Source organism: Phyllostomus hastatus, unplaced genomic scaffold (genome assembly GCF_019186645.2).
Source record: "Phyllostomus hastatus isolate PE091 unplaced genomic scaffold, TTU_PhHast_1.1 phas_scaffold_1674, whole genome shotgun sequence".
In the NCBI taxonomy this organism is placed as follows: domain Eukaryota; kingdom Metazoa; phylum Chordata; class Mammalia; order Chiroptera; family Phyllostomidae; genus Phyllostomus; species Phyllostomus hastatus.
Window position 1 is genome coordinate 10,408,388 of NW_025334011.1, and position 10,917 is coordinate 10,419,304.

A 10,917-nucleotide genomic window follows, 5' to 3' on the forward strand; every position below is an offset into this window, starting at 1 on the left:
GGCTGCTGTAGAAGTAGGAAGATGACAATGTCCCAATTTGAAGGCTATCAGGCAGGAATTGTCTCTTCCTTGGGAGGCAGGCAACCTTTTGTTCTATTCAGGCTTTCAACTGATTGGATGGGGCCCACCCACATTATGGGAGGCAATCTTCTTTACTCAGTCTACCAATTGAAATATTAATCTTATCCAAAAACACTTTAACAGAAACACCCAGAATGATGTTTGACCAAATTTTGAGCACCTCATGGCCCAGTCAAGTTGACACATAAAATTAACCATCACAAGATATAAAAACAAGTACATAAGATGTTTTATGACAGTTAGACTACAGAGAAAACTGATCTGGTAATCTCATCACATGGTGATAGGAGGGAAAGTGACAAGGGAAAGGGATGAGGTTAATATAGGCATGCCTTTAAGTTACAACACCGGCTCAAACTTTGAATCCATCAGTATCCAAATGCCATCTTGTGGCTGGTTATTCACATGAAGTTTCATTTATTTGGTGCCATTCATCCCACATCTGTTAAGATATGGTAAAATGTTTGGAATCAATGGAATTGCCTAAGGCTCCAGGGTTTCAGCTACCGTTTCACTTGTATTTTTAGTAGCAAACCCATGCTTGGTGGGTTCTGGATACCAGCAGCCACACCAGTTTCACATCATGTCCGACTGCTTTCTTCACTTATAATGGATTTATTGCAACACACCATAAAATACAATATTCATGATCAATATACATAAGGATGTCATAACAGAAATATGTACACATTTAAACTAACACACACCATCACTTTACAACCCCTATGTTTAGTGTAACAGCAACATCATTATGCAGAACCAATAGGACTGAATCATTTCCCCAAATCCAAGCCTCCATAAATAGTAGTCTGCATTCTTGGCCCAATGTGGTAATCTTTGCTTGGTAACTTTATGCAGTCTAATAAAGAACTTATTATAGAAAAGGTCTTGGGCATGGCCCATAATCCATGATTTCTCTTGAAGACATATTATCATTATCACGTAGGTCAAATCTTTACATTCTTTTCACACACACCGCCACCACCACCACCACCACCACCGCTCCTTACATCTGCATCGCTCAGGGGCCCACTGAAGTGGAGAACTGCTGCCTTTCTTTTTAACAAATAAGTGCATGTATGAAACCAACACACTGTATACCTTAAACTTACAGAATATTATATATCAACTGTGTCTCAATAAAATAAAAATTTAAAAATATTCTACAAGGCAAAAATGTTTATTAAATGATAAAATCACATGAAAGAACATTTAAAACATATGTAAAAGGTACAACTACAATAATTTAAATACCCCTGGTGCTCACTTTGGCAACACATACACTAAAATTGGAACGACATGGAGATTAGCATGGCCTCTGTGCAAGGATAACACACAAATTTGTGAAGTGTAAAAATTAAATAAATAAACGCCCCTGTGTATTGGTTTCCTATTGCTCTATCGCACATTACCACAAACTTAGCTGCTTAAAACAACACCCATTTATTAGCTCACAGCTGTGTGTGTCAGAAGTCCAGCATGGCGGGACCGAGCTCTCTGCTGAGGTTGCCACACGGCTGCAATCAATGTACCAGTCAGGCTGAATGCTCATTGGAGGCTCTGGGGAAGAATCAGTTCCAAATTCATTCTTGCTGTTGGCAGACTTTAGCTCTTCGTGGTTGTAGGATTTAAGTCCTCCATTCATTGACACGTGGCCCCCTCTATCTTCAAGCCAGCAATGACATGTCAGTCAAATCCTTCTGATGCTTTGAATCTCTAACATCCTAATCTGCAACCCTGGAAAAAACTCTGCCTTTAGAGAGTTCATGGGATCTGATTAGGCCCACCCAGATACTTCTCCCCTTTGATTAACTCAGAATCAGCTGATTATTAGCCTTAATCACATCTATAAAATGCCTTTTGCACATTAACTGACAGAATCACAGATGTAACACAAGGGAACAGAGATCATTAGGGCCTTTTTAGAGTTCTTCTTACCACATGTATCCAGCATCGATGTAACAAGATGGAAATATTACCAGTCCTCTGTGGGTACCTTCCTGGTTTTATCCTCTTCCTGCTATCCTGAACTCAGGGTCTGGCCTTTTCTTGCTTTACTTTACCCTTAGCACATGTGTGTGTAACACTAAGAATATATCATTCCAGAGTACATAATTTCAAAGTATATCTAGATGAAATAATATGAAAATAACCTTGGTGGTAAAGGATAGTCTTTTCAACAAGGGTGCTAGAATTATTGGATATCCACAAGCAAAAAAAAAAAAATCAGCTTTGTCCCACACCTTGCCCAATGTACCAAAATTAATTCAAAATGGATCAGAGATCTAAATGTAAAGGCTAAAATTATAAAACTTTAAGAAAAATAGAAAGCATAAGAGGAAATGTATGTGGCCTTAAGTTAGTCAAAGATTTCTTTTTCTTTTTTTTAAGATTTTATTTATTTACTTTTAGAGAGGAGAAGAGAGGTAGAAAGAGAGGGAGAGAAACATCAATGTGTGGTTGCCTCTTGTGCACCCCCTACCAGGGACCTGGCCTGCAACTCAGTCATGTGCCCTAGACTGGGAGTGGAGCTGGTGACCCTTTGATTCACAGGCAGTGTTCAATCGACTGAGCCACACCAGCCAGGGCATGTAAAGATTTCTTAAACATGATACCAAAAGTACAATACACATATGTACAGATTGATAAACTGGGCTTCCTCAAAATTGAAAACTTCTGCTTTTCAAAATAAACTATACAAAGGACTTGTACCTGGGATATACAAAGAACTATCAAAACTAAATAATTTTTAAAAATCTCAAAATCAAAAGTCCTCAAAAACCATTCTAACAGACACTTCATGTAAGATATATAGGTGGCAAATAGACACATGAAAATGTGCTCAGCCTTATTAGTTATTACAAAAATGCAAATTAAAAGTATAAGATAAGATTATTCACCTAACTAAAATGGCTGAAAATAGAAAGGTGAGTGGGAAAAAAATTGTGGTATATCCATATGATGGAATACTATCTGACAACAAAACAAAATGACCTACTGATACATGCAACATGAATGAATCTCATTATTGTGAATGAAGAAGCCAGACAACAAAAGTACATAGTATAATTCCATTTATATAAATCCCTAGGAAAAGCAATATAATTTATTGGGAAAGAAAGCAGGTCAGTGGGCGTTTAGGGTGATGGGAAGAATCAGAAGGGAGGGTTACATGGTGCAGAAAACTTTTGAGAATTGTGCTATGTCTGTTATCTTGATGGTGTGATGGTTTCCTATATAAATATGTAGAACTGCTTAAATTGTTTATATATGTGCAGCTTAAATGTATAACAACATTTAAAAGACAAAGAAAGCAATTTACTCTGAACTTTATATATTAAAAAATAAACTGAATGAATTATTTACCAGTTGCTTGAGCACATGCAAATGAAAACACAGCATAGAGGACAGTCACCCACAATTGTGTCTCTAATTAGTCTCAGGGGAACAAACAAATTTAAGAAATAAGAATCTTTGGCATACAATACACTATCATCATTGGTTCCTGCATAGTCTTATTTATTTTATTTGCTTCTATATTTATCATAATATTATGAAGAGTCATGAGTACCCAGCCAAATAAATAATTCTGATCATTACTTTGACCCATTTTATATCCTGGCCTTCAAAAACCCTGCCTAAAATTACCAACCACCTTGAACTTCCTATTTAACCATCTCTTGATATCTTAGAATATTTCATTTAACATGACTTTGAAAACTTGTTTAGTTCTGAATGTTCTTTAAACATTTTTGAAATGGGTGTCATGCTCATAGCAGCACTATTCACAGTAGCCAAGAGATGGAAGCAACCCAAATTTTCCATTGACAGATGAATGGATACATAAATTGTGGTGTATAGTACAGACAGTGGAATACTATTCAGCCTTAAGAAAGAAGAAAATTTGGACACATGCTACAACATGGATGAACCTTGAGGACATTATGTTAGGTGAAATAAACCAGACACAAAAAGACAAAAACTGTATGACTCCACTATACGAGGTGCCTAAAGTAGGCGCATCCATAGCAGCAGAAAGTATAAAGGTGGTTACCGGGGAGTGGGGAGAGGAGGGCAGGGAGTATTTTCATGGGTATAGATGTTCAGATTGACAAAATGAAAAAGTTTTTTAGCTATGTTTCACAGCAATACACTTAAAAATGTATTGAACTATATACTTAAAAATGGTTAAGATGGTAAATTTCATTGTTATTTATCATATAAACCATTACAAAATAAATGCAAACACTAAATCTAGTCTTTTTCCACTAACATTACTAAATTATTATTCATATTATTGTATGTAACTATGTTTTCACTGTTGTAAAATATTACTTTCCTTATTCCTACTTTCTTTGATTTATTTTGATAGTTTATTTTGTCTCACATTGATTTTCAGCATTTTTAAAAAACTTTATGGATTAATGGTTATACATTTTCTGCAATATGTTTCAATGTAGTAAAGATAATATGGCATGTATTTTAATACAAAGTATTTCTGTTATTGTTTAGAACATTTTCTAATTTTTATTATGATTTCTTCTGTGACACATAGGTTATTCAAAAGTATAATTTAAAGACTGTAGTTAGATTAGGATTTTTCTAGCTATATTTTGTTCATTGTTTAATTCATTGTGTTCAAAGAATCACAATATATGGATCATTTAAAAAATATTCATGTGATTGAAAAGAATGTCATTCAGTTTTAAGTATTTTCAAATTTTGGTCATCAGATTTTTAGAATTGTAGGTTGTTTAAATCTTCAAGTAGCAAAAAATTTTAATGACTTGTTTTTGTCATTAAATTCTGGTATATTTTGGTCAGTATAATACCTATTCTTCAAAATTTGTTGAGATTTTCTTTACGGCTTACAGAATGATAAGTTTTTATAACTGTTAAAATTGTCCATTAAATCAAGCTTATTAATAGTGACATTCAAATCTATGTTTCTAACTGGATTTTTTAAAAATATATCAACAATTACATATTTGCTAAATTCTCTACCATGGCATTGGATTTGTTGATTTCTTCTTGTAGTTTTATCAACTTTGTATATTCAGATCAATTTAGTATGTATATACATGTTTAGAATTTTTAATGTAATTTTTACTTCTTATTGAATTGAACATTAACTATTATGTAATAAACATCTTTATCCCTAATAGTGCTTTTTATTTTAAAGTACATATTTTAATATTATGTTATAATAATTAATAAATTATGCCACCTTTCTTTTAATTAGCATTTACCTAATATATATTTCATATTCTCTTATATCCTGCCTCTATGTAGCCTTATGTATTAGATTATCTTATAAATTAGCATAAAACTAGATTTTTAAAATCCATGCCATCAATCTCTATTTTTTCATTTACAATTTTATTTCATTTATATTGGTCATGATTATGTATATATTTGGATTTGTTTTAATCATCTTTTTATTCAGTTTTCTTGCTTTACTATATTATTTTTCATTTCTTATTTGTTTCTCTGAAGCAGTGTTAACCATCCGTATTACCAAGAACTTCATGGTTAAAAAAAATTAGTGAGCATTCCCTTTCTGTTTGGTGAGGGTGTCACAGCTTTCCTTCCACTCTTCTCTTTGCTGCTATTGGTCCAAAGCTGTGGAAATAACCCCAAGGAAATTTGACCCAGTTTCTTCCCTGGTCTAATTTTCATTTTAAGAACCCAACCCCAGAGGATTAGGGAAATCCCAAGTGATAAGAAGCTCATACCCTTTGAAGAAGCCAGCAGATGACAGGAACCTAGTAAGGAAGAACTACTTGCTTTTCCTTTCATCACCACCGTTTACAGACCCTACCTTCCCTATGATCTGCAGGCAATTGGGACCACAGGGTGTCAGTCTCTCTAAGGATCCACCAATGCCTCCAGACCTATCCCTTACAGTGTAGCTCCCCTACCACCATCACTACCACCAGCATGTCCTTTTCTTAGTTGCCAAAATACTGCACTGCTTTCTCAGAAAAGGAAGAGATCCAGAGTTCTCTGCACCTTCTACTTGGTCTAAACTGTAATTTATGAAGCAGGAATTCTATGATGTTTGAACAAAGTAGTTGAAATTTTCCTAAACGCAGATATCTTACTTTACTTCCCCAAATTTAATTTCTTTAGCCTTTTATTTGAGAGTGATTTGGGGGGGGTCAAAAATCAGGATCAGTACTATGTAAACTTGCTCTTATATGTTCATATCCTTGGTTATCTACATGGTCTAATTCTCCTAAAATGACTTTATACTGTTTGTGTAATTTAAATATAAATTTCACCTAAGTTTATTAAAAATAAATGTCATTAAATTTCATCCTAGTGTTTTCCAATCAAGTCTTGCAACAAATATTTGAGCTTATAGTATTCTAGGATGACATTAGCTGACTTGTAATTGTCTGTTTAAATAAAGCCTCTTTTGCTCTTTTTACTACTAATATGATAAGTATATGAGCCAAGCAAAGTGCACCTCTGCTCTGGAGATTATCCGTGAAAATGACACAATTAATGTATTTTGATTTTATCCTGAGGCATTCTCTTGGAGTCTTTTCAATCCAACACTCTTATAAACAGGATAAAACCATCAGCATTTAGATTAACAGATGAATTTTGTTTTAAATATTTCCTTAATTATAATCTATTTAATTTTTTGCAATTTAAGGGATTTCTGTTGTTATTGTTATTGGTTTCCAGAGAAAATCTCTTACTTATGCTTCTTATATGATGATTTTGTGTTTTCTGGGATGCAGAGCTGAAAAAAGATGATGGCAGTTGCTCCGAGAAGCTGTCTTCTTATTTTGCTCTTTTAAATTTTGCACCCAAGCAACAATTCTCTTTTGGAAATACATCTTTAAAAAAAAAACAGTCATAGTTCACTAATTCATGCAGAAATACAAGTTTCCAAAACTGGAGGAAGCTCAGTGAATCTTGGGGAAAAGTTTTTTTAAAAAAGCAAATAATTTCTACTAGAATGCTGACTTCCTCTTGAAACTTAGAAAGACTGAGCAATATAAGAGTCAGATGAATGTGAGGCGCTGGTTTTTCTCATCTTAGAGAAACTAGAGACAAAGCCTATATGTAACTAGCAAAGCTATAGCTCTCAGAGTGCCAAGGTGGAGATTCATCATTTCAACAGAGACCAATTTTTATTTTAAGACTCCACACATGATTCAGATTTAAAACCTTCAAGTTGTAGACTCGAAAAGCATCCTAGACAAAAATAAAAAAGTAAAAAAGTGGAAGAAATAAACTATAGTATCAAGATATGATGCCAATGATGAGGTGACCCTGGTGTCCACACAATGTAAATGGAGAAAAGGAAGGAGAATGAAGCAACTGGTAGCTGTATGCTAAAGCCGGGCCACCCTGGTTTTAGGAGACTGGGCTCTGTTCTGTGTCTGTTCTTTCGCTTGTCTGCCCTTTCTTGGGAGCACAGTGTTGTGGAAAGAATATTGGCCAGATCAACAATAAAAACAAAAAACCCTCTGTTTTCAATGTAGAAAATGGATGGCATCCTTAGCTAATAAGTGTTTAATTCTATCAACAGCTCTAGTTTAATAGATTAAATATGGTCTCTATCATCAGATTTCACTGTTTCAGAAAGATGCATCTGTTACATACACAGAAAGGCAGGCCATCCACGAAACATGAAAGCGATATAGGACGCCTGGCTCAGGCCAAGGGCCTCCCCATCCTGCAGCTAAGCAGCGAAGCTCTGCCATGTGGTTCTAATCAAGTACCTCAAAAGTGCACTTCACATCAAAATCTAAAGAGACAACCCTAGATTAAATGCAGGCTCAACACATACACATTTTAGGATTCAGTGGAGGTATTTCGATTGTATAACATATGTAGTCATTTCTGGTACATAAAATGGATTTTTACAGGCTCTTACAGAATCCATGAAGAAGCCTACCTACTTTTTATAGTCTTTCTGACAACATTTTGTATAACTGTTGACATTTATCCTTTGAATTGTGTTAATTGGATGGTATGGCTTCTGCATCCCTATCGGGTGACTTTGAGAAATGTGAAGAGCAGCAAGAAGCAAGGAAAGGAACAAACGGGACCCAGCAGGGATAGTGGGGGGGGGGGGGTAGTGAGAGTGTAGAGGCAACAGGAAGAGGAAGAAGACAACAGGGAGAGGGCAGAGGGATAATTAGAGAATCCACCACAAATTCGGTGTGCCTTCTCCTTACCTGCTCCTGCGATCACCCACTGCAGTGTCTCACCAGCCTGAAGAGAGACACAAACCTCTTAGCTTTTATTGAGGGCAGGATAATGGCTCCCCAGAGTTGCCCACACTCTTATTCTCAAAACCAGTGAATATGTCACTTTCTATGGCAAAAGGGACTTTGCAGAATTGACTCAGTTAAGGATTTTGTAGAGAGATAATCCTATATTATCTGAGTGGGCTCGATGTAATCACAAGTGTCCTTATAAGAGAGAAGAAGGGGGTTCAAACTCAGAGGAGATGTATGACAGGAGAGAGAGAGAGGGATTTAGAGCCACTGTTGGCTCTGAAAATGGGGAAAGAACCATGAGCCAAGGAGTGCAGGTGGCCTCTAGAAGCCATAAAAAAAAAGCAAGGAAATGGATTCCCACCCCCAAGACCTTCCAGAAGGAACAAGGCCCTGGCAACACCTAGGGCTTCTGACCTCCAGAACTGTAAGAGATTAAATCTGTGTTGTTTTAACCCATTAAGTTTTTGATAATTTGTTACAGCAGCAATAGGAAACTAAAACATCTCTCTGCCCCAGTGAAAAGTTACTGATTTACAACCCCATTGCTTCAAATCGTTTTTTAAAAGATTTTATTTCTTTATTTTTAGAGAAGGGGAAGGGGAGGAGAAAGAGAGAGAGAAATGTCAGTGTGTGATTGCCTCTCGAGTGCCCCCAATTTGGCACCTGGCCCACAACCCAGGCATGTGCCCTGAATGGGAATCAAACCAGCAACCCTTTGGTTTGCAGGCCAGGGCTTAACACACTGAGCCACACCAGCCAGGGTCCATTTCTTCAAATCTTGATGGCCCTTCCAAACTTCAAAGTTTGTGTTTCTGTGATTACTAACTAGGTGACTATGAGGAAAACTTTGTTGTTTTTTTTAATATACTCAAAGTACAAATAAATTCATGAATTCTAATAAATAAATTATGAGTTCCTCTAAATAAATTACGAGTTCTAATGTTAAAGATTCTCAGAGCTAAAAACAGTGTAGCCACAGAAATGGAGTGGTATGCCACATACATTTCAGCTGATAAGGATGGGAACCCTGTGCCCACAAGAGAAGGTAACCTCTTACAGTAAGAAAAACCAACCTGCTTACACATCTTTTTTTCTGCACAACCTTGGGAATCTATATTCACTTCCAGAAAAACAAGACTTTTCAATTTGTTAAAGGAATATCTCTCACCTGAAAGCATTAAAATAGAAATGTATCTCATAAATATAAATATATGCTCAAGAACCACCAGATAATGAGGAAAATCAACAGCATGAAAAAGAACTAACACTGGGGGAAATAGAGTATGCAAAGAAGACTAGAGGAAATTGGTATCCTCAGAGAGATGAGAGGCCATCACAAGAAAAAGTTAGTAGGAAAAAGTGATCACAATTATTGGACAATGAAAACATTGCAATTCCCAATTCCCCAAATAAATCTCGGTACTTGAGTTGAATTACATAATAGAAATGTGAAGATTAAATAGGTAACCTGGATGGATTCTTCTGTAATAGACTATAAAATAAAAATGTAATGAATTATTATAAAAAGGTTAAAAGATAAGAAAGATAGATGAGTCCACTGAAAGTCAAGCAGAAATTATGTGGGAAAAGGTGTATCAGATATACGTAATTGAAATTTTTGATAAGGATAAAGTTATTTAAGTGTCAAAGAATAAATGAAGGAAGAAAGAAAAAGGAAGGAAGGAAGGAAGGAAGGAAGGAAGGAAGGAAGGAAGGAAGGAAGGAAGGAAGGAAGGAAGGAAGGAAGAAAGAAAGAAAGAAAGAAAGAAAGAAAGAAAGAAAGAAAGAAAGAGGAAAGAAGAGAAAGAGGAAAGCAAAAGAAAAGAAAGAAAGAAAAGAAGGGGGAAGGATGGAGGGAGGGAGGGAGGGAAGGAGGAACTAGAGCAAAACAGGTTACCTACAAAAACATTTGAGCAAACTAGCCTATGACTGTACATATGCAAGACATCCATACAGTAATCTTTTAACAACTTAGAATTCAAATACAGAACCAAACCATCACATAATCTTGAAGGCAGAAGATATTTTTCATTTGCAAAGATTCTGAAAGTTGACCTCTCTTGGAATTCATGCCAATGAATTACTATATAATGTACTTCACCAAAAGGATTAGTAAACAAAAAATAAAAAGCTGGAAAAAAAAGCCATGCTAGAATTCAAGAGTACTAAAATGTTCTTCTAGTATTCTTTAGAATACTAAAGAATTTAGGCTAGCCGGTTGTTTTTTAAAATCATTTTTATTATTATTCTATTATAGTTGTCCCAGTTTTCCCCCTTTTACCCTCCTCTGCCCATCTCAACCCCCATTCTTGCAGTCATTTTTCACACTGTTGTCCTTATCTGTGGGTCTTTCATACATGTTCTTCAATTAGTCCCTTCCCCTTCTTTCCACCATTATCTCTCTTCCTCCTCCCCTCTGTCAGTCCGTTCCATGTTTACATGCCTGTGGTTCTATTTGGTTCATTAGTTTATTTTTTTTTTTTTCATTAGATTCCTCTTATAGGTGAGATCATATGGTATTTGTCTTTCATCAGCTGGCTTATTTCACTTTGCATAATATTCTCCAGTTCTATCCATGCTGTCACAAAAG

At 35.6% G+C, this 10,917-nt stretch overlaps 1 non-coding gene across 1 annotated transcript; it reads left to right on the forward strand.

The window, feature by feature from the left end:
• Positions 1–1,340: 1,340 nt before the first annotated feature.
• Positions 1,341–1,444, forward strand: LOC123831378. Its single transcript, XR_006787900.1, has one exon. It is a non-coding gene; the product is annotated as a U6 spliceosomal RNA (small nuclear RNA).
• The last annotated feature ends 9,473 nt before the right edge of the window (positions 1,445–10,917 follow it).